Source organism: Thermobia domestica, chromosome 17 (genome assembly GCF_964235325.1).
Source record: "Thermobia domestica chromosome 17, izTheDome1.hap1.1, whole genome shotgun sequence".
NCBI lineage: Eukaryota > Metazoa > Arthropoda > Insecta > Zygentoma > Lepismatidae > Thermobia > Thermobia domestica.
The window spans coordinates 158,353,552-158,379,188 of NC_137470.1; positions in this window are offsets into that span (position 1 = coordinate 158,353,552).

Genomic DNA, 25,637 nt, shown 5'->3' on the forward strand with positions numbered 1-25,637 from the left:
TTTTTGAAGTACGGGAACTTTATCTATACCTTAACGTGGGAATCGGTTTCGGACCATGCACTTAAGCCGCTTTGCCATAGAGGCACATAGGAGTTTTTCTTAGGAATATTGCGAATGGTATGACTTAAAAAAATGTTTAAAAAAGAATACACATCGACACAATAAGATGATAATCTGATACCTAGGAAATATATTCAATTGTTTTTAATTAGTTCTCACGCTACCAAAACAGTACTTACGCTTTTTTTTTTATTCCAGCCTTTTAATATAAGCATTTCACACTATTGTCTGTTCTAGGATGATACAATTCTAGTTCATGTATATGCTAGCTTTGGAAGTACAGTAGAGTTTCGCTTATCCGACATAAACAGGCAGTCAGAACGCTGGATAATATGGATGTGTTAAGAAAAGACCTATTAAAAGTAAAACTTATGATATCATTTTACATATTACGCATCTAATAATAATGTTTTATAACAAATAACTGCACTGCACTGAATCAGGGACGTATCCAGCGTGAGAGCCTGAGGGCTGTCACTCTCCGAAACTCAAGCACTTTTTAATAAACTTTTTTTTTTTACCCTTTTTAGGTTCTTTTATATCAGTTTACTAGTAGTCAGTGTCCAAACTTTGGGCAATGTGCTGTTGTCTTGTTATAATTCTAAGAACATACCATAATGCCATTATATCAGGTGGAATTAAAGAACAGTTTTAAATAGGATTAACATTTCTTTTCCGTTCTGTTTTTAACTTAAATATATTAGAACGATACACTCAATATCTTCTTGCTATTTTTGTTATGCGATATACGTAGCAGACAGTTTTCTTTAGTTACATTATTATTATTATTATTGGTATTGATATTGATATTTTTAAAACATTAGAATTACGTGCTTACGAGGACGTAATTCTACGTAATTAGAATCATAAGTGTTGGGCCCACTCCGAATAGAAAACCTGGATACGTGTCTGCACTGAATGATAGACGTATGAGTCAAGGTGTAGAGGGCGCGCTAGGCGATAGACTCCAGAGCATGAAAAATAGATTAAGACCACAACTTGCAGTTCTTCTTGCCGATTGGTGCTATTTGTAATGACATATCGGATCATACGGTATGTGGAACAAAGGATGGTCGGATAAGCGAGACCATGGTGTATTGGTGTTTCACGCACCTAAACCTGTAAAATGTTTGTATAAACAATTATCTTTCACTCTCTAGCTAAATTTGTGGGTATGATCACACACCTTGCCTCATAAAGTATAGTCTTATAAAGAAAAAAAAAAATTAGCTAAAATCTAAAGAAAAGCCAACTTCAATAATTTAGTTTTTTTTTTAAAATAATAATGGCAAACTAGTCCATTTCATCACGATAAATCACTTTTGGTACTAAGATGTCTTTTTCTGTCCGTATATATCCTTCATACTTTGTTGGAGACAAAATTGTTCTTTCCCCAAGAAAACAGGATGAGAGAAGCTATACAACAGCATAAACAGAAAACAATAGCTATTAACAATAGTTCTCTAATCCTGGATAAATACGTCATTACAGCAAAATATCAGTAAGTTGTCCTTATTATATTGCTTCGGTTCTTATTAACATGAAAATTATAATGTTTTGTAAAAAAAAAAAAAAAAAAAAGGATAGGCTGGGATTCGATGTCGTGTCAAAATAATAAAAGAAACTATAAGTCCGCCACTCTATCCACCTAACCACTGAGGTTACGTTGTATTGGCTCTTTTTTTTTTTTTAAGAAATAATCTTCATAGCCATGGTGCGTATTGCTTCGAACCTTAAGATAAGAGTTTTTCTGTTTAATTCTATATTTTCGTACGACATCTTAGTTACAGAAGCTAATTTATATTTGGCAGGCAATCTACACACTAGGTTTTAACCAATAAGTGCAACATATTAGTCCACTATCCAGTTCCTTGATCCAACTCCTCGACTCTCCTACTGAATTCCCTCCGCAATCATGCTCTTCTACTGAAAAAATCCCTAGAAATCATCGTTGCCAGTATACACAAAACCGAGCATAATTTTGTTTTTTGCTTATATTTTTATTATTTTATTATATTTTTTGGAAATATGTCCTTAGATGGATTGCTTTCTATTATCTCCACATACTAATAACAGAATTTTACCTATAAAAGTAAGGAAAATGGAATAAATATGAAAAATCTTCAGTTACAGTATACGCGCAATTTTTTTTTTTTTTTTTTTTGCGCATGGGAGTACGTGTAAATGGAACAGAAAGTGTAAGTGTAGTATAGGTGTATCACAGGGCCAACTTAACCTCCTTCCTCACGGAGCACCACCAGCCACTGTCGAGCCGGTCCTGGAGCTGTAGCTGAAACTTTGGTAAGTACAATGTACTTATTTTCACTTGTTCTTCTGTCCATTGAAAGTATGTAGCCTATTGGAGTGTTTCTTCCGACATGCTTTTTGGGGGTGCATTTCCCCGTCCCCCGCAGCTCAGAGTGCCCGCCCTGAAGAGACCAAAATAACACGTCTATAATATAATAATAAATCGAATAGTACCAGCAGTGATCCGGAACATTTTGTTTTTCTGAAATAAACACTGAGCCTATGTGTTGTAGAATGTGTTGGTTCTGATTCAGCATTCACCTTTTTGGCTCTTTATTCACGTCCGTGAAATTAAACTCGGCTAAGTTCATGAGAGATTAAGTGAAGATTTAGATTCCAGCCTCCAATTAGATTTTAAATTTCTTTGAAAAATAAACAATAACGAGTGAAGCAAGATTTTACTTTGACTCGGACATTGACTTTAATCGGTTCTTATAGGTTCAGTCACTTCCTCGAACTGTTTCTGTCTTCGGTGCTGTCTCGTGGTATATAGTCCACTTTTCTCACAACTTTATTTATAAAACATGTGGTTTATTTACGTTATGAAGCATTGGCCAAGTATTTATTTTGACTCGGACAGTGACTGTAACCGGTTCATCTGACCCGGTTCCCGGAGGAGTGTAGGAATCAAATTGAAGTTGCTCCACAAGATCTTGACGTAATGTTATGTGATATTATGGGTGTAAAGGTGGAATTAAATGAACCCTACAGGGCTTCTAATCCCCTTCGTTTGCTGACGATCGCTCAGCTATGTTTTGTAACGTAAGCAAATCACTTTTTAATCAATAAAGTTGTGCGTGAAAAGGGACTATATGACATCACCAAAGGCACAAACAGTTCCAGGAAGTGACTGAACCTATAGGACCGATTGAAGCCATTGTCCGAGTCAAAGTAGAATAGGCACAAGGCTGAGCGAGCGAAGGGAGTTAGAAGCGCCACATGACTCATTTTGTTCCACCTTTATCCCCATGTTAATACCACGTGACATTACGTCACGATCGAGTAGAACAACTTCAATAGGATTCCTAAACTACTTCGGGAACCGGGTCAGATGAATCGGTTGCAGTCACTGCCCGAGTGAAGGTAAAAACTTGCCACGAGTTGTCACAGCTAAGTTAGTCTTGACTACTTTTAAGTAGCGCATGAAAAAAAATATTCTGTTTAAAAGTTTTCGTTCTATTTTAAAGATTTTGTAAGAGAAAAGTAACTGAAGAGTGAAAAAAATATTGGGTCATATTTCGAAAATAACCCTAATGATTTTGCTAATTTTTTTCATAAGGTAGGATTTCATTAACAATTCTATAAGCTGATACTCCGGTAACAAGTCAAAAGGGATAATTTACCCTTGTTATGGTGAGTTTCTCTGACGATTTTCCCTAAAACGAGTCCGAAAACTTTGTTCATATTTTAATAGCAAACTCTCAAGATTTTATAAATCAATTTTTTCTTCAAATCTCACAGAGAGAGGTTAGTCCTGGGGCTAGTTTATCTCGGATTATTTTCTCAAACAGGAAGCAATTTCGCTTCTATTTCATATAGAGTCTTCCAAAAGTCCTGCAAAAATGTAAAAATCTGTAACTTTGTAACCATTTATTGTATTTGCACAAAACTTTTAGTGGACTTCTACGAAAGTCTGAAATTTTGTTTCCAAGCATTGTTTCAACGCCAAACCTCCAGCTGAGCACCATTTACGTTCAAACATTGCTGAAGTCTTTTCGGGAATCCAAGAATGGCATTTCAACGTGCTTCATCCGTAATGCTCCCAATCACATCACGTGTCTTCTTCCGGAGGTCCTGAACATCTTTCGGTTTTTGCTTGTAAGTTTCTGTATCATTTTCTTACGAACGGTATTGTGCAGCGTTGTCATTGGCACTCGCAGCTCCAAGGATCTGCGTTTCAACGATTTCTTTATATTTCGCAATACGCTACCCTGCACGGAATGAATCACATCAACACTGGTTGTTGGCCTTCCGCTACGATGCAAGTCCAAGACACTTCCGTTAGCTAGGAACTTATCGTACCATCTCTTGATACTTGAACCTGCAGGTGGTTGTTTCTGATATTTTTGTCGGAAATTTCTTCTCACCAAAACACTAGATTTTAACTCACAAAACCACGCCACACACTGCGCTTTCTCTTAAGTAGATGCCATCCTTGTCACGTGATTTGCGGTTATGACGTCAACGTTTACATCCGCTCATTCTTGCCAACAAAAATTTTAACATTTCCACTAAACATTACAAACAAAATACAAAATTGTAAGTAGTACTTTCAAAGTTACAGCTTTTTACTTTTCTGCAGGACTTTTGGAAGACTTACATAAATACTTCATTGAAATCCTACAACCCCGTATAAATCACATTTTTTTTTATTTATAAAACTCATAACAGACATTTTGTTCTGTATTACTTTTTATAAAACAAATAAATAAGAAAAACGCTCAGGCAATTTCTCCATATATACAGTGTGCTTCAAAACAACACCGACAACGTTTGGGAGGTGATTCCTGACACCAAGATAAGACAAAAAGTATAGACCAACCTGGGTGCACAAATGCTTCCTTTCGGAGTTATAGGCTGCCGAAAACATGAAAAAATAAACTTTGAAGGTCCATATTTCCAATACTATGGGATCTACCGTAGTCGGGTCAAGACTTCACTTAGGAATTAGTATGTGCTCTATCCAAACATCCATACTTCAGAATCCTGCGATACTTCCACAACAAATTTTATAGAGGTAGTTTGTGAGTACTTCCAATTAAATGTTCCTAGCCAAACTCCCTCTATAAAAATTGTTGCGTGAGTACCTTGGGATTCTGAAACATGTATTTTTGGGTAGGGCACATACTAGTTCCAAAGTGAAGTCTTGTCCCGACTACGATAGGTTCCATTGTTTTTGATCTATAGACCTTTGAATTTAAGTTTTTCATGTTTTCGGCAGCCTGTAACTCCGAAAGGAAACATTTGTGCACCCAGGTTGGTCTCTACTTTTTGTCTTATCTTGGTGTCAGAAATCACCTCCGAAACGTTGTTGGTGTTGTTTTGAAACACCCTGTATATATATATATATATATATATATATATATATATATGTAAAAGTGACTATTGTGACTTAATAAGTCTTCAGCCAGCCCCGACCTATCTACATCAAGTCAACATAGATGAGCTTCGGGACTGGAATGGTTTCTAACATTTCGCTTTCATGGTATAACTTAGGGGAGGGAGAGAGATATAATAATGATCGAAAATAATCGATATTAGTGCTGAGCCCATAGTTTTCGGTGTTTCTGATGTGAACAGTGACACATCCGATGACCTTTAAATCCAAATTCAGTCCCGAAATTGGAGGAGGAGGAGATATGTAAAAATGTTCGAAAATGAAAGATGTCATAGATCACTTCAGAAATAGTAAAAGAAAAATGACTAACTGACGGAACATACTGCTAATTTTTTCTTATTTTAACCCACCGAAGCGTGTAACTGACGATAGTATTTCATAACGAATAGTTTCATTAAGAAAGCTCTAACATGGTATACATTGTTTATCGTTAAAACATCTTCAAAGAATAGTTTGATTTTGAAGGTGAGAAAAGTCCCAACTAAAAAGAAGAAGAAGGAAAACATTGAATTGATAAAACCGTTTCATTAACAAACATTCAATATTTTTTTTCATTTTGATCAGTCACGAGATATTTAGTCTTGAGTTTGAGGATTTCCTCGGACGATTTTCTCAAACACAGCTCAGGCAACTTGTTTCATATTTCATAAATAATATATTTCATTAACAAACTTACGATACTGTAAAGTACAAATATTTTTTTCATTATAAACAATCAAAAGATTCAAAATATGTTATTTTGCTCTTTGGTAAATTTTCATTGATACGAAGTTTTCCGACAACGCCTATTATAATTTTTGTTCACATTTAGTATACAGGGTGTTTCAAAAATGTCTCAATATTTTGGGAATAGATTCCTCACATCAAAATAAGAAGAAAAAAGTTCTTATAGACCTGTGATCAAAAGTGGATAGTTTCGTAGTTATAAGGTGCCGAAAACGTGGAAGAATGAACTTCCAAAGTCTTTAGTTCCACTACTATAGGACCGATTGTAGTCGGGTCAAGATAACCCTGAGGAACTAGTATGTGAACTGTCCAAATATGCCTCTTTCAGAACCTCCGGTACTTGTACAATCATATTTTAGAGAGGTTTTTTTCGGAGTACATGATTACTCTCTATCTAACTCTCTAAAAATTGGTGTGCGAGTACCAGAGGATTCTTAAACATGGGATATTTGGATAGTTCGCATACCAGTTCCTCAGTGTTGTCTTGACATGACTACGATAGGTCTCATAGTAGTACAGCTATGAACTTTTAAAACGTTCACTCGTTTCACGTTTTCGACACCATGTAACACCGAAACTATCCACTTTTGAGCGTTCGCAAAATATTGTGACTCCTTTTTTCTAACACCCTACATAAACGTTTCCGTAATAACTACAAGATATGTTTCAATTTAGGAAGTGAGCGCAACAATTTTTAGTGTGGTGGCCCATACTATTTATTTATTTATTGTATTAGTAAAACTATGTTCTTAACTAACGCATTGTGTACATTTTTGTTTGTCTCTTTCTTAATTGTGTCACACTTCTTACTCGAAAAAGTGACACACATACGTATACTGTTAATAGTGTCATACCCACTACTTGCAGTTCTGACAATCAAATTGGTACAAAAAAATATGCATCGGCACCATTTTGATTCCAGCCAATTAAGTTGGAGATTCATTAAGCTGTGCAATAAGTTCATTACAAAATTTATGAAGACAGCAAATATTTTAACTAATATAATACAGTATGAGCTGTGTTTTGATTAAGGAGTTATATTTATGTGTTAATGCTGAATGTAGTACGTGAAAGGCAGCGACCGAAACATGATAAAAGTGACTTGTCTGAATCAACAAATGAAGTCCGTGAAGCCGGTTGGCATGTAGTCACAGAAAGAACGGCAAGAAATGGGAAATCGATTTGAAGGAAATAGTTTCGTCTCTCAGCTGGAATTTAGGGGAAAAGGTTCCTTTTTTCTTCTCTACTGGTGTGAGAATTGAACGACACATCGCCAAACAGACGTTTTTAAAGCGAGAAGAAAGCTATCAAGATATTTTATCAAAGAAACACGTGGAATCCGCTTGGATGAAGTGAGCTAAGAGAACAGATACAGAAAGAATAACACTGAATATTTCATACATGCAGAAAAGAAAGTGTATCAAACGAGACCTAACTCACATATATTGTAAATCCTTACAGTGTTGTTGTGCAAAACACGTATTTTGGACATTTTCTTCAATCCGGAAATACACATTCACCTCTCACTGCAAGTTCATTTCAACATCGAAAAGTGTCAGTAGCATTTGCTGCATATTTGTTTCTTTTGTTTGGGTCAACTGATAAATGGCTGCACTTTGTGTTCGAATCAGCAATAAATGGTAGATCGGACAGAAAGAGTGCTTTATTGATTTTATCACAATTTTATTCTAAATATAGACTGTATTTATTTGAAGTTTAACAAATTGATGTTTCGTTTTAAATTACTTTAACAGAAATATTAGTTCTGGATGTAGGCTTCTATGAATGTATCTAAAAATTACCCCTTTTAACAGGATGAGGTTGTTAGCCTCAGGCCAAACTCTTAAGTTGGAGGACCACCCCTTGTCTGTCCGCGACTGCTTATTCAGTATATTCGTAGCTAATTTCTATATCTAAAGACCTTCTCGTCGATCCGCAACCTGAGGACGTGCCATGGCATGCTGACAAGAACCCACATTACACAGAACACCTTAAAAGTTTTAACTGGAAGTCTAACCGAAAAGCGACCATTAGGAAGACCTAGACAGATGGGAGGACAATATTAAGATTAATTTCGCAGAAATAGAAATACAAAGTAGAAACTGGGTTCAGTTGGCTAAGGATATAAGTCAATGGAGAGTTTTCGTGAACGCGGCATTGAACCTCCGGGATCCATAGGCCATATTGTTAGTCATAGTTAAGAGTTAATAGGAATATTCCATTCATTTCATCCAATTCCATTCAATTATCTCATTTGGTTCTGACAGCAATTGAATTTTTTTCTTTATTTTTCATTTCTACAAATGCCTGTCTAAGTACAAACTTCAATTTTGAGGTCACGTGCAACAAAGGTCACGTGAGGTCACCACTCCCTAGGACACCAGGTTTCTGGGTTTTATCCCCCTTTCTAGGACGCCTGGTCTCTGAGAGTTCCTTTTCCTAGGACACCTGGTCTCTGGAAATATCTCACCACTCCCTAGGACCCCAGGTCTGGGTTTTATCCCCCTCTCTAGGGCTCCTGGTTTCTGAGAGTTCATTTTTCTAGGACACCTGGTCTCTGGAAACACTTCACCACTTCCATAGGACGTCTGGTCTCTTGAGAGGTACCTACCTACACCTTGACTGCAAGAGTGTTAACCTTAATACTGGACACTTGGTGCTGAATGGACTGGGAACACTGGCTGTGTCAAAATTGAATTAACACCATCGTTTTTTACAATGTTTGTTGTATGTAGTTGAATTATTAAAGCAGTAACATAAGTTGAAATACTCATATTTGAAGACGTTTACAATCAGGAATAACAAGTACCAGTGCCACGTGTACACCACGTGAAGAGTTTAGCTGGTATGACGTTACATTTCCCAATAATATTGAAACCGGAAGTTGTAGTTGATTTCCACTTCTTCCGGTTTTAGTACAGACAGAGTGGAGATGAAATTCATTTTGGGATGCTTAAGTTGTAACAAAAACTGCTAGTCGCTATATATCTGAAACCTTAAACTATCTTTTGCATAGTTTTCATCAGTATTCAAACACTTATCAGAGCGGGAAAAAAACTTTCTCAAACATCCTGCCCGTTAAGACAACCATAATTCCACCGCGTTTTTTTGCTTCATCGTCACTTTCAAAGCGCTTACCGTCGAGATTGTGCTTCAGGTGGAGGAACAAGTGGTAGTCAGTGTTTCATCGTAAATCTCTACACCTTGACGACGAATTTTTGGCCGATGTAACGTTCCTTGCATTCAGAAACTGGATAACAAAACGAATCTTACAGTCAGCGAGTGCAGCAATTGTTTTAATCATTGTAAACGATAACAGGACACAGTGCACTCGCGAACAACTCAATCGTACTGGCATCAGTGAAAAGCCAATGAATTAGTGAAACTAGCGCGCATGCGCGGAGCGTCGACACTAGCGCTGCAGTGGCCTTCGAACGAAATGGTACGTACTTGCCGGATACTAGCAGGATGTTTCTTTGAGGAAAATTTGGACAAGCTGGTCACCCGCTCTCAGAAGTGTTTGAACATCGGAGGGAATTATGTCGAAAAATAGTTTGAGGTGTGCTTTTTCGTGTAAAAGTAAATTTGGCTTGAACAAATTTGTTTTAGTATATATATATATATTTTTTTTTCAAAATGGTACTTTCTTTTCGGACACGCCTCGTATTGTTGCGAAACTAAAACAGTTTAAAGGTAACGATTATTGCTAGCTCTTGTTGTTTATACTCTTTGTAGGTCAATATTGAAACTGAAAATTGAAGTGGATATCATGTTTTGCTGGGAAGTTAAGGATAAAGATGATATGTATTAATGGGATGCTTATTCTATTTCAGGAAAGCGCTTCTCGTTGTGTGTTACCAATCTCTATCTATAGTGATCAAATTAATTGATTGATTGATTTCTGACACTTTCGGTTTGAATATCACTTCAACCATCGAACACAAATCCTACCTTTTGGCCTTCCACAACCTGGCTAAAACTGATGGTGATGCACCAAATAGTTCTTATATATGATATCTTGCCTTCGGGAGATCGGACACATGGACAGAGGAAGAAAATTATAAAGGAGTCTTGGTAAACCAAAAAACAAACCCATTAAAAAAACAATAGCACATGAACAATGTTAAGTACAAGGTGGCCAGAAAGTCCCTTTACACATGAACTAAATACGTGGAACAAATTAGTCCTAGAAGCGACAGTCCTATTAGCGACAGGAACTGTTTATCTGTCCTATGAGCGACCGATTCATTTGCATTGAGATGATAGATGATGATGATGATATGATTCTCTCTCGTAAAATATGTGTACCTCTGGCGTTATTAGCGTCGGAACAACCTTGCTATGAAAAATGTACGTGCCAGTGATACTGTTCGTCAAATATATCCGTGAGTACCCTCTACCGTGAGTACAAATAAAACTTACCTTAATTACATTTGATATAAAACATACAGCGTAATATATCCGTAAAAAAGTATATAATGATTTTGACAGAAGACTGCTCAGTATAAGTTCCTTAGTATGATAAAGGCAGTTGCTCATGCATATGTGTATTAGAGAGATTATTTATTCTGACAATTCCTGCTTTCCGCAACTTTTAAACAAGCCAAAGTTATGACCAATATGTTGCCAGTCCCAAGCCGGGATAAAGTGTGGGGAGTAGTTAAGGTAAAATACACATCATATTCTTTAATAGTTTATTATTATTATCTGCTTGCAATGCTTATTAAAGAAGGCTTTATACTTATGAGTGTATGGGTAAGGTTACATCTGAAATTTATGATTAACCAAGAAGAATTTAAAAAGTGGAAGGAAGACTAATGAACTGTAAGTATATATCTGATTAATTGTTAATGGTATTTGTTAACAGACTGTTTATGTCCAGATGATTATTTGTAAATATATGTAAAGCAAGAGAGGGGACTGAGGCTTTTCGTATAGGTATCTCATTAAGGTTTGTTAAAGGTGTATGTTCCTTGTAATTGTGAAACGGCTGGAACATATGACACCTCTAGAAGCTTAAATTTTTCATAGTACACTTTTTTTGCTAGGTTCTAAGTCACAGTAGCGTGAAACAATGTAAAGAACAGGGAACCTTATCTTCTTCCATTATCTTAGTATGAATGAATCGGTGACTCATAGGCCAGTTAGCAGATCGAATCGGTTGCTAATAGGACAGACAGTAATTCCTGTCACACGTAAGACTGTCGCAAGTAGGACGACACCCGTGGAACAATGCAAAATTCAAGATATTTAAGATCTGAACCTCGCATCCTGATCATTGATATGACAACAGTGCTCCACATATGAATTGCCACGTGATTGACCGCGGAAGGAGGAGCACAAAGTGTGTGCGTTGGCCAGTTCATTGTCTCACTATTCCGTGTTTTGGTAACAATGGCAAACACCAGTGACTTTACTTCCGAACAGTGCTTAGTGCTAAGTGTGTAAGTCCATAAATGGAAGCACAACGCCCAAAATATGCCACAGGTGATGGATATGTTTCGCGATCGGTTCAGTAAGAAGCTACCAAGTCGGCAGACATTGATCACGTAGGAGAAGAAAACTTTTCGCTTGGGAAATGTTTTAAATATCCCTAGTTCTGTTCGTCCAACAACCTGAAAGGAAATGTTTGCAGAAATCAGTGCATCAGTGATGCGCTCATGCAGCAAGTCGAACACAACGCCTTATTATTAAGTATTATTAAGTATTATTAAGTATTATTAATGTAGAGATGACGTAACTGCAGATGTAAAGGGACTTTCTTGTCACCTTGTACGAATTAAGTTATTGTTATATGGCGAAAATCTAAGGCCCAACAGAACACAAGTCTTAAGGTGCAATTTGCAAAATTAAGGGGGCCGTGGTGGCTCAGTGGTAGAGCGTTCACCTCTGGTGCATGGAGCCCTTGATTCGGCTTAAGCTCGCGTCAAGTGAACTTGGTAGTGGACAAACACCCTGTGCGTGGGTTTCCTCGGGGCTATCCTGTTTCCTCCCACTTTCTTTATTCCACCATTTCCCTATTTCTCATCATCACCGTCTCATTTAGTGTGGCCGGCAATATCGTGGGACGTAAAACTTAAAGATTTCATTTCATTAGCCGTCAATAATAATATTAATAATAATAATAATAAAAGTATTGCATCAACAAATTTAGTAAGAACTAAACTGCCTAGTGTTTATTGCCTGAGTTCCCACACTTAATCTCACTTCACATTCAATGTAACGTTTGCAAATCAATAGATGGCTTCGTTTTGCGTTGTTAGTATAGCACAGTCATCCAATTTCACCTCCTGCTTTGAACTGAACGATATGGGGGCACAACTGTAACTGAGAAGTATAGCCACGGAATAAAATAGTGTAACTGGGCCACGGTGAAAACAGGGGGAAATAATTTGTATTAGCTGAGGGTACAAATTTAGCAGAGACCAAGAGTGAATAGTTCAGTTATTTCATCTCTAGACACTGCTACCAATTAAAATCGCATCCACTGCTTCTAAATCAAAGAGCGGTGCAAGTTGACTATATACTCATGTTTTAATCACTAAACGTGGTTTGTGAAAAGAGCAAGTAGCAGAGCGATTCTGTTGGTTGATGTGGGGATGTAGATGAGGGGAACGTTCTTGATAACCTGTTCTCTTTACAATTATTAATTAGGAGAAATAGTCGTTCATTTATTTTCTAACTGACTCGTATGTGAGTTAGCCACTCTGCGCTCATAACATGAACATATGAATATATAGATAATTTTAAATTCTGAAAACATTGTAGCAAGGCCTTTACATTGAATCTTGTCTATTTTGCTTCCTCAACAAAAGGTACCAAAGCTCAATTATGTTGGATGTTTTAGTTTCTTCTTCTTCTTCTTTATTACTATTATTATTATTTTTAATTATTATTTTATTATTATTAGTGTTTTTGTTGTTAGCCCCAAGTCGAATATCAGAAAGAAAATTAACTCCACCTTCAAAGTGTCTCCTGTTCATATCACATTACAATTGCACACTTCTTTTATACCCACATGTGTTTCTGCAAAGAATATCAACACCCACGGTGCTTAAGACGCCTCTATTACCAGGAATTCAATTACTAGTGAATTTTACTAATGCAGTACATTCAAGATTTTACCCAATGGTTCAGGGTCTTTCCAAGTAAACTTTATTGATTAAAATCCAGAACGTATAACATGCTTAGCGAGTGTAAGTAAAAGACTCGAATCCTAATATCGTGATTGAGAGTGTCTTGTTTCTTGTGTTAGTAGGTTTCTTACATATTATGGTATTTTTAAGTTATTCTTAGTTCTACGCTAGGGTGGAATTCTGAAGTATATGGTCAACCTAACAGTAAGAAGAAAAAAATTAAAGGTAGAGGAAAGGGTGCAAATGTTGAAACGTGAGGGTAATGTGGAAACGTAACGTATGTTGACTGCAAAGAGCTTTACCCTTTCGGCGATTGCCGTAAACAATCACCCTTGTCCCCATTCGTCACGACACAACGCTATGAAGCGGTCGGCCAGTGTAGTTAATGGTGGTGCGTCGATTGTTGTTTACACATTTTCGTGAAGTTTTTGGAGGTAAGTATGTAGTAATGTTAAGTCTAAAGTATCATAGATGTAGTGTAATACATATCAGAGTATTGCGAAAGGGAGTTATTGGGAAGGTATTGGTGGCTTTCAATCAATCACAAGCAAACGTGTTTTTAACTTAACTCGTACAATCCAATTTGACTACAGTGCAGGTAACTTGGAAACATGTGGATGAGGGAAATGTGGAAACGTTTCCACATTTCCCTCACCCTAAAGTCCATTGCATTGTTTTATTATTAATAAATAATTTATTGAATATAACACACATTTGAGTCATACAAGTATATATTAGATACTTTTTATTCTTGGCCTAAGTGAGGGAAGGGCGGGGGGGTAAGGATTAGGAGTAAAGCAAAGTGGAAACTGACAAAGAGGCGGTAAAAAGGCAAATAATTGTCTCCACGATTTTTATTACGAAGTCCCAGCGTACCAAGTACCTCTTCAGAGGGTCCCAGCGCACCAAGCACCTCTTCAAAGGATCCCAGCGTACCGAGCACCTCTTCAAAAATTTGTGTGTCACCATAAGACATACTAGAAATACCCTTTTTGAAGAGGGAGACTCCGAATAGGGATCGTAAGCCGAGTTCTTGCGCTGTTTTGACATCGTCTCCGTACAAAAAAACAGCTCGAAGAATCCTTATCTAACCGTAAGAGAATGACTAGACCTAAACAGAAGCCGCCTGCAGGCGGTAACAAAACTAGAAAAATGCCCAAAGTTCCTCCTGCAATTAAAAAAAGAAAAAAAATAAACTCTGCAGTCTCGTTTCCAGTTGGAGTAGAAGAGCCCACCGAAAAAGACATTCTGTGCATATTTTATGAGAATCCATTTTCGAAAGTTATGCGTAGTAACTATGGATTCAATGTCAATTATGTGAGGACTGGAGTCACTCTTAGTGTGCCGGTGTGGAAACAACCATTATGTGTCTACACATTGATTTATTGTAATTTTAGGGTGTTTCCACATTACCCTCAGTTTTTAAAAAATCGAAATATGCTAGTACATATGTAAAATATTTTTTTTTATTTTTTACGTATATGGTTTTTGCACTTGTGAATTATGGTCCCATATTTCTAACATTCTAAGGCATTTTGAGGCATTTTTTCAGGTTAAATTAACGATTCACTGCTTTTTTACAAATGAAATACAAACTGGGTTTCCACATTTGCACCGTCTCCTCTACGAGTTACCTCACGAAACTTTTTTTGCTCTGACTTATTAAATTGAATCATATCAATGTTGTAGTTATTACGAAAATGTTTATTTGCAAATTATAAACAAAATTATAATAATGATTTTCGGAAAACTGTATCAAAGAAAATTCCACCAAAAGCAAAAAAAGAAAAAAAGCATCTTTTGGATTTTTTTTCCATGAGAAACCAGTTACGAAACATGTTAGGGTTGTTAGAAAGATGCTTTATATGAAATATGGACAAAGTAACCTGCGTCGTTTTTAGAGAAAATCATCCTGGTGAAACGTATCCCTAAAGAGATTCAACTTTTTTTTTTTTTTTTTTTTTTTACAAACACATTTATATGATACTCTAGATTTCTTAATGAAACATTTGCTTATAAAATTTAAATAGAGTTGCCTGAGTGGGTTTCGAATCTTTTAACCCTTAAGTACTCGCGCAAGGTGTCCACAAACCCCCAAACAAGTAACTTTTGTGTTGCTAGCCAAAAGTCCTGATGAAAAAGTATTTTTTTAAAAAAATGTATCAAAACGAGGTTTAAAAAATCCAATTGCAGCAAATACTTTTAAAAACATGTCTAGAGTTATGCTACATTGTTTTAATTATTACAAAAGTATATATTTTTATTGTAAAAAAAACTAATATCAATTTGGGGGTCTACTGGACACCCAAGCGAGTATTGCTGTCACAAAAAAGGGGCGCGATACGTACGGATCAATTAAAAACTAGTTACTATATTTTAGGTTTATTAATGGGCATTTATTTTTTAAATATGAACAACAATGACTGACTATTTTTTGAGAAAATCGTTCGGGGAAAAAAGAAAACTCACTCTTAAGAATAAACTCTTTGTGTATACTTATATATAAAATTATTTACAACATATTGGAGGTTTCTTAATGGATCATTTATTTACGAAATATGAAATAAATTGCCTGAGTCTTATTTAAGAAAATCCACCGAGTAAAATTGAATCCCGAAAAGTAAACTACTCCTTATGAATTTTTAAAACGAAAATTATCCAGAACATATTGTAAGTTTCTTTAATAGGATTTATCTATGAAATATGAACAAATTTGCCTGGGTTGTTTTTGAGAAAATCGTCCATAAAAATCATCTTCAAGAATAAATTGCTCCTTGGTTGAAGTTTAAAATAGAAAACAATCTATATGATCTATACCAGGTAGTAGGTTTCTTAATGGAGCATTTATTTGTGGAATTTGAACAAAGTTGCCTGAGTCAGTCTTGAGAAAATTGTCTGAGCAGAATCTCACCATCAAGAGTAAAATACACCTTGTAGTACTGCGGATTATCTAAGCTATTGTGCACTTTTTGATAAAAGCACCAAATTTGGCACAGTGGTAGACAGATATAATATGAACAAATTTGGATGTGGAGCCATCGGCCAACTGACCCCTGGCGGCCGTGGTAGCCATTTTCCAAAATGGCCGCCAGTGGACACCCGAAAGACAACAGAAATTAGATAAAATTTGCTGCTGAATGTTTTAGTGAATGTTTATTGAATGTTTTGAATAAAAACATGCCGTTTTGTAATATATATATATATATATATATATATATATATATATATATATATATATATATATATATATATATATATATATATATATATATATATATATATATATATAGGCGCAACATCTACAACAGTAATACTTCACCCTTTCATTTCCATTGCATAACTACAGATACAACCACAATTTTCGAAAAATTATTAAAAAATGTCGAAGGTCTTCAAACTCGTGAAGCCTCGTGGTGAAGAAGCAGAAACAGTACTGTCTACCTCCGGCCGAACAGCAAGAACAGAGACAGGCTGGTTATTATGCTTCATATATATATGTCAAGAAGTGACGCCAGAGTCGCTAACATGTCCATCCAGGAATACACGTAAAGACAAGGGGAGCAGCTGCAGCATTCTTGCAGGATATCTGAAAAGGTTCAATGACCTTGTGCTTCTCCCCAAATCATTTCTTTTTAGCCGACTAGATGAAGAAAGTGGCGTTGATGCAGCATTGTTTGCAAACAATGCACGATACCATAAAACCTGTATGCTGAGGTATAACAAAACAAAGTTAGAGAGAGCAGAAAAGAGGCAGCTGAAAATAGGCGAAGATGAAGAAGTACAGAAAGCTGCTGACCACAAGTGAAAATGCAGTATGGCACGACAATCACGTACTGAGCCTAAACAACGAGAAGCGAAATGTTTCTTTTGCGAATAAACTGCTGGTTGTGCCCCTCATCATGAAGCTGCGACATTCCAACTTGACTCGCGTGTCAGGTCGTGCGCAATGATTCTGGGCGATATTGACCTACAGACGAAATTCAACGCTGGGGATATGATTGCACAGGATGCGAAGTACCACCGCAATTGAGTCGTGAATTTGTACAACCGCGTTCGTATGACTAAGGAAATTCTTCTAAAAGTTCAAATGGTGAACAAGCAATAGGAGGGCTTGCCTTTGCACAACTGGTCGCGTTTATTGAAGAAGTTTTAGCGGAAGGCGAGACGGCTCCGGTTTTCAAACTTGCAGACTTAGCCGAGTTATATGTTTCGCGGATGGAACAAATGTTGGGAATGAAGTATGAAGGCAGAGTGCACACGACCCGTCTTAAACAGAGACTGCTTGCTTACTTTCCTAACATGTGCACAGCATCAAGGGCGCGATGTCCTGACTGCATTTAATGAAGACCTCGGCGATGCCTTAGCAAAGGCTTGTGAACTGGATACAGATACTGATGCTGTCCATCTGGCGCGCGCTGCCCAAATTGTGCGACGCCACATCATCGGAGATGACAATGTATTCAACAAATTTCCTCCAGAATGTCAACAGGATCCCATGCCATCCGTGTTGCTTGCCCTAGTCACTAAGCACTACACAAGAGGCACTGTCTATCAGCCAACTCCTCAAATTCAATTGTGTGGAGCACCGAAGAACCGAGATAGGCAGTACATCTCGACCAGTTCGGCACGCTACCACGCAGGAGATGCCACTTCCCATTTATATCGGACTCATGCTACATGCACACACTCGTAAAAGGAAGCTAATCGACAAGATGTCACATATGGGAATTTCTATTTCATACGACCGAGTCCTGTCCCTCTTCGCACAGTTGCGAAACAGGGCCTGCCATCAGAAGCATATAGTCTGCCCTCCCAAGATGAGAGGCAAGTCTTCACCACAGCCGCAGTAGACAACATCGACCATAATCCAAGTTCTACGATCTCAAAACAGTCAACAGTCATGCTCTTTTGCTGGTGCAACATCCTGCCTTCCATGGAGCCGGTGTTGACCGCTGCATCAGTATCCTCGGAGGGTCGAACGAAAGAGGCCTCAAATCAGTTGACCGTTTGCCACAATACTATACAGACGTTCCATCCGTCAACAGCAGCATTAAGAACACGTAGGTACCGGTTACCAACGTGACACCCCTGAGAGGCTGCAGCGGCTTCAAGCAACATATTGAAGCAGAGTATCTTCGGCTACAACACATCCAATTAACCGTAAAAGAAAGTTTTCCATTAGAAAACACTTCATGGGCTATATACCAGCAAGTCTACAGTCCAGTAACACAAGTCGGGCTATCTGCCCCACCTCTCTACTCCCACTCTTCCTGGAGAGTGCCCATACTGTCGTTATGATCAAGCACTCCATGGATGTCAGGAACGCAGTGTAATATCTTAACCATGGCCAGATTCCAGTGCTCACATTCGACCAACAGCTTTTGGCACTGGCAAAGCAAATCCAATGGAAGTGGCAACAGGTGTACGGTGAAGAGAAGTTCGTCATCGTCTTCGGAGGTCTTCATATCGAGATGGCAGCCCTGAAGACCATTGGTGACTTGTTGTGAGGGAGCGGATGGGTGCAAGCACTGGTTGAGGCAGAGATCACCAGTGCCGGGACTGCGGATTCCTTCCTGCGGGCATCACATGTCACTCGAACCAGGAAAGCGCATTAAGTAACACCAGCAGCCCTCTTCACCCTGCAGCAGAACGCATAGAACCACTACATTGACAAATTGCGTGACGCCCGCACCAAGCAGCTTGAGTTCGCAGAGTGGTGCCAGCAAAATGGCGACCGACGACTTGCCCCCAGTTCCACTACTGGGCAACTGTACTGGAATTGGAACTGACGATCTTAGGGTACGTGCGCTCTCTGCGTCAAGCATAGTTTGCTATGTATGTTGATGCCCTCAAAGAACTAGCAGTGTGGTTCTATAACCGCTACCAGGTTATAGAAGTATTTTTGTGGACACTCTGTATATTTCCTAAAGACAGTGATTATTATTTTCAATTTGTACTTTATTCTGCGACGCATATAAGTTCTTTCTTCGGTGGGAATTGCTTCTTTCCCACACAATTGGACAAAGAAGTCTTTCATCGATTTCTCATGTATATATTTAAACATTGCTTTTGCTGAGAACATTTCAGCGAATGACTAACCATTTCAGTGTTTCTCCCTGACTTATTATATGCACAGTATATGTTCTATAGTTATTGGGAACTGAATTAAGTGTTTTCTTTAATCACTTATGGAAACATTACAATAGATTAGAGAAATACGGGCTGACCAGATGTTCCAGTAGCCAAAGTGGCACCAGCCTCACAGTTTTTGCAGTCCCTTATCTGTACTTTCTCACGCCAGTGTTATCGCCGTGTCTAGTGCATTATAGGCAGTTGACTAAAATTAACATAAATTGTTTTCCATATTCTGTTTGTATGTGCATACAGGTGAGTTAACTGAGCGATTTTTGAAATGAACTGCCAACACTTTTCAGTTGATCATTGCAACCCGTAGCTTGAGCTTGGATGCTCAGAGAGCTCGACTCCGGTGTTGTACGCAGCCACCACGCACCTTGCGTTGGTTAAGTTTTGTGAAGGGGCACAAGCTATTTAGCCGGTAAAGGACGATTTCTTACGGCTAGCCCCAACTAGTGAAATCCCAGGTCCGCAGACCTTATGCGTTCAAAAAGTTATATACGCGCCCTCCAATATCAGTATTCCACTGTGGAGATCTTCTTTTTTTAACTTGCTGAAGATTCATCTTTACGCTGCATGACTGTTCAGCGTAACAACTGGATTCATCGTGGGACGATCCAGACAACTTTTCCCCAGTGCTAACCCCCCAAGTGTGTCAAGGGTGTGAGAGAAGAATTTGTAGTGATATCTGAATCATAATCATATATATATAAAGGGCTATATTGCCCGAAAAGGGCAAAGTGATTTCAGTGACGAAAATTATTTTACTTATTCAGTGTCCAGTGTTGTGTTCATTCATCTTCGCTATTTTTTAAATAGTGTTCTAATAAATAAGTATAGTGTCATTTAATCCAGTGTGTTTTCGTTGTTTGCATGAGTGATGTTTGTGTGCGTTATGGTCTGGATGACCATATGATCGTCCGTGAGGTTTTCGAGACGAGACACCCGAACCTCTCGGTGCCTAATGCTCATCTCATTATTGAGACCGACGAGCGATTTGGAAACAGTTTGTAACCTTTTCTTGGAGAGGTCCTTCATCGTCCTGTCCAGGTAAGTTAAAGTATCAGGAAGATACTTATTGGCAGTACCACGAGCCACGGACAGCGACCAGATTACACGGAATGGTTACAAATAAATTCCGCCCGAACAGTGACTCGAACTGAGATTGATTACAAATAAATGGCCGCCCGAACAGCGACTTGACACCCAGGACGGTTACAGATAAATGGCCGCCCGAACAGCGACACGAACTCAGCCGGTTACAAATAAATGACGCCCGAACTACCGACCCGTATCGAGACCGTTGGTGCTCGAATATAATTATAAGATCAATATTTTAATATACCATTTCTCTTTCAGCTTAGTACCAGGAACTTAAAAAAAATCTCTTTTAGGTGATTTTAGTCATATCTTGTGATATTATATTTTATTCTAATTGTATGTTTTAAACTTCATCTTGTTCAAGATGGCACGCAAGGAAGTAGACTTGGCTACTAAGCTAGATTTACTTTTACAAAAAGCAGATAAAAACGAAGAAAATTTTGATAGATTAGAACAAAAAGTAGATAAAAACGAAGAGCATTTTGCTAGATTAGAAAAAGAGCTAAAGAGCGAATTAGGGCAAAATATAGACGCTTTACGGAACGTGTTTCGTGAAAATGATCAAGAAACAGAGAGCGCTGAAAGCAAAACACCGGAATGTGAACCCCAGTTACAGTCAGATGTTCCTACTGGATACGAAACACCGGAATTTGAGCTTCAGTTAGTGACTGATATTCCTAGTGTAAACAAAACATTGGAATTGGAACCTGAGCTAGAGACTAACACCCCTAATGAGAAGGAAACGCAGGAATCTGAACTCCAACCAGATACAGGTATTCTTAACCAACCTTGTAACAAATCTGATAATGATTTTATTTATTCAGAATCTAGCAACACCACTTGTAGTAACAGTAGTAGTGAAAATTACGAACATATGATTGTATACGACAGAGGTCGTAAGTGCACAAGAATAACTACCACTAACCACAGAGTGAAAAAGCACAAACGAGGTTATAGTTATTGTAATAAGCAAAAATACAAAGATCAGAGCGAAAACAATATGAAATATAAAGGGAATCAGAACCAAGATCGTACACGAAAAGGCAGTAACAGAAACAGAAGGAGTCGTAAATCACGGCCACGTAACCTGAGTTATCACATACTAGACAGGAACCGCAATTTGTGTGACATTAAGCATAGATTTGTACATAGAGGTAACCGCTGTAGGAAGAGACGAACAAACCGTAATTATCAAAGCAGAAATAGTAATCATAGGAAAAGAAAAAAAAAGTCAACCAAGATTTTGTATGTTCACACAAATTTTTCTCCTAGGAGAGCGACGCATTTCTAAGCGATAAACATGTATTCATTTTTCTTCCTTTTTGCTTTTAGTTTTTGATAGAAAACCTGGATACGAAAAGAAGAATTACGCATTTCTTTTAATACTCCCTTTTGCTTCCAGCTTTTAATTGTTCAGCAAAGAATAGATAACACGTTTTTCTTTCTTTATTTTGATAAGATAGTCGCTGCATTTTCGAACACCTGTGTTTATGTCGACGAATAACGGACGGTATACAGCTGATTAATTATTTTCCTCTTTTTGTCTTTGCTCCGTGTAGCACTTCATACCTCAGTCAGCTGTGCATTTGTGTTGCAAACCTTATCACTGACTTACTATTAGTTTATTATTATTAATTTTTCTTATTTTCATTTCAGATGTTTGAATTTAGATTTTTTAGTAAATAATTAACGTATCACATACGTAGGGGAATTGCATTGTAAAAGCAATTTGAAATCTTGGCGCGATTTCCGTATCCCCAGCTAGTGGGAAGATATTTTGGCGTTATAATACATTTTACAGTATTTTAAAATTTTAAATTTCTTTTTAGGATCCCTTCCCACTTTCGAAATTCTCAAATATGTTATTACATGTTATTTAGAATTAATGTTCAATTTTCTTTTTAGAATTAAAAAATAAATAAATAAATAACGCATCGAGATGCCTAGGAAGAGAAAATTTTTAGTTGTTCATTATATATACATTTTTGTATTTGTCATTGAAAGTTAGTATGTAATCTTATGCGTAGAATATGCAATTCTACATTTATAATCAATCTCGAATTTCTTTTTCAATGTTAATCTTAGATTTTCGTTTTCATTTTGATAGTAACCCTAATTAAGCATGTGTATTCTTAGGTTAGATTTTTTGAGTATATTTGTCTAGTAATATTCTAGTGAATATCGTAATGTTTATGAACCGCAATTTTATTATGTGTATTTGTATGCTAATGTGTTACAATGTTTAGTTTATACATTAATTTTCAGAAAATTATATTTTAGTCATAGTATGTCCCAAAACTATTTGGTATTTAGTAGTAAAATTGTTATTGTTATGGAGGATTTTTTTTAATTCAACATGGCCAAAGGTTTTGGAATATAAATCTTTAGTTTTCAGCCATAACAAACAGTATGGAGGATTTCCTTCAGAAATCAACATGACCAAAGATTTTGAAATACAAATCTTTAGGTTTCAGCCATACTACCATTGACGAATGATTTTCTTCAAAAATCGACATGGCCCATTATTTATGAGGTTTCAGCCGTCTCAGAAATATTGATATAGATCCCGAAAAATAAACTTATTTTCTTTCCAACAGCATGAAGCCATAATGTTTTATGAAAATTACTTTGTCAATTATTTCGTATGCTCGATGACTTTGAATTTTAATGCGTTAATAAGACCATTTTGAATATTTTGTAGCGAAGATGCCTAAGGAAGTTTAACTGTCGTGGCGCGACATAACTGTTTTGTAGGGAATTTAATTGAATGTTTCAGACCGACCAGAAAGTTGTAATGTCGTTGACTATATTCTTGTTTGTATCTCAGGTTTTCTTTTAGTAGGTCTCATGTATTTTGTCTTATAGAGACATATCTTTACGATGCTACAAAAGCATTTGTATTTTGTGTGTTTACACATTTTTTCTAGGTGGAAGACGTATGTTATGTTCCAGGGAACATACACGTAGTTTACTGAATATTAATGTTTATATTTCAGTTTTGTACAGAAATATTTTGTAAGTGCCTATGGTTACAGGCCTTCCCTCGTTTCTAATTTTTGCCTCGCAGGTGTCGATGGCATATTTCGTGTGTAAGTACGTTTAGTATTACACATTCTTCCCACCTATGGTTTTGGTCAATTCATGGCGTAATGACCATTTATTTTCAGGAATGTTTGGACTAGTGAGTCAACTTCCTTGATTCAGACCTTCGAAAAACTTGGATCAATATTGAATAGTTTTCAACACTTTATTAATAAATTTTTTTGCAGATAATACCCACATATTCTGGTAACCCTACAATGTTTACGTTTTTAGAAGTGAACAACGACCATTATTCTAGGCCTAAGCTAATAATAACTTTGTTTCAGAACGAAACCATTTGTTGTATTGAGCATTATTGAATTAAATTCTCGACTTTCACGACGAGCAGATGTCATTTGATCTTATGGCGTGCCGAATTTTCTTCATACATGTCAACGAAATCACAATCTTTTCTTTGATATGCACAATCATGCTTATTTCTTGGAACCACTATGAACGTCATTTTTGACATTTAAGTTTATTTTTTATTTTGGAAAAACGATTTCGTTCTTTCTGCCAAACAACACGAGGCACAGTTAAAAAAAAAAGGGACATACAGGTGAAAATCTTATTTTGTTTGCATATTGTTAGTTTATTATGTGTCTACATTTTCATTCATTTTACTTTTTCAATGATTTTCATATTTTTCAAATATATTATAGTGATATCGAAACTTTGACAATAATTTTAATATTTTAGTACCTTTAACATATTTGCTATTTGCATATTCATTCGTATTTTGATATTTTAAATACAGATATCAGTATATTTACTAATTTTTATTGAGATATTTGATAATTTTTTAAGTCGATGTTTTCTTGAATAGTTATGAGTGTGCGTATTTACTTCATATTACACAAAATAAAGTGATCGAAACGGAACACTTAAACATTTTACGAAAAGAATTTATTAGTGTTTAAAAAAAAGCATTTAAATAGCCCCATAACGTATTTACTTCATATTATATCAAATAAAGTGATCGAAACGGAACACTTAAACATTTCACGAGAAGTATTTGTGTGTTCAAAAAAAAAGTAAGAATTTTAATAGACCTACAAACGCTTTCTGCGAACTTTAAAAAAAAAAAAAGTTATCATACAGATGTTTCAACCATACCTCGCTTCTCACACCAGTGTTAAAAAAAAATCTCCCCTTTTTCCCTCATCAACTCATCGTTGGAGAACCATGGAGGATACTCACACAGGAAGACAGCATGGTTTCAACATGTGAAGAAACGGAAGATAAGGAAACCCAACTGCACCAATTGTTCAAGAGGATCTTATTACCTTATGGAACACTTGGATTGGACATTGCTCCTGCAGGAACCTTAGCATGTTGTAGTGAGTGAGCAAGTTATTTAACTATTTTAAATAGCCCTTTTTCAGGTGAAAAACCATTCATCGTTTATGCACGTAAGTCTCACACCATATGATAGTGTTGCCAACTAATTAATTTTAAATCTCAGGTGAAAAACCTAATTTTATTCATATTTCGTCATACGGCCAAGGGTTCTCAACCTGTCTACGTGTGCACTTGACAGGTCGTTCCACTTTCAGACGCCATATATAACCGCTACCAGGTTATAGAAGTATTTTTTGTGGACACTCTGTATATTTCCTAAAGACAGTGATTATTATTTTCAATTTGTACTTTATTCTGCGACGCATATAAATTCTTTCTTCGGTGGGAATTGCTTCTTTCCCACACAATTGGACAAAGAAGTCTTTAATCGATTTCTCATATATATATTTAAACATTGCTTTTGCTGAGAACATTTCAGCGAATGACTAACCATTTCAGTGTTTCTCCCTGACTTATTATATGCACAGTATATGTTCTATAGTTATTGGGAACTGAATTAAGTGTTTTCTTTAATCACTTATGGAAACATTACAATAGATTAGAGAAATACGGGCTGACCAGATGTCTCAGTAGCCAAAGTGGCACCAGCCTCACAGTTTTTGCAGTCCCTT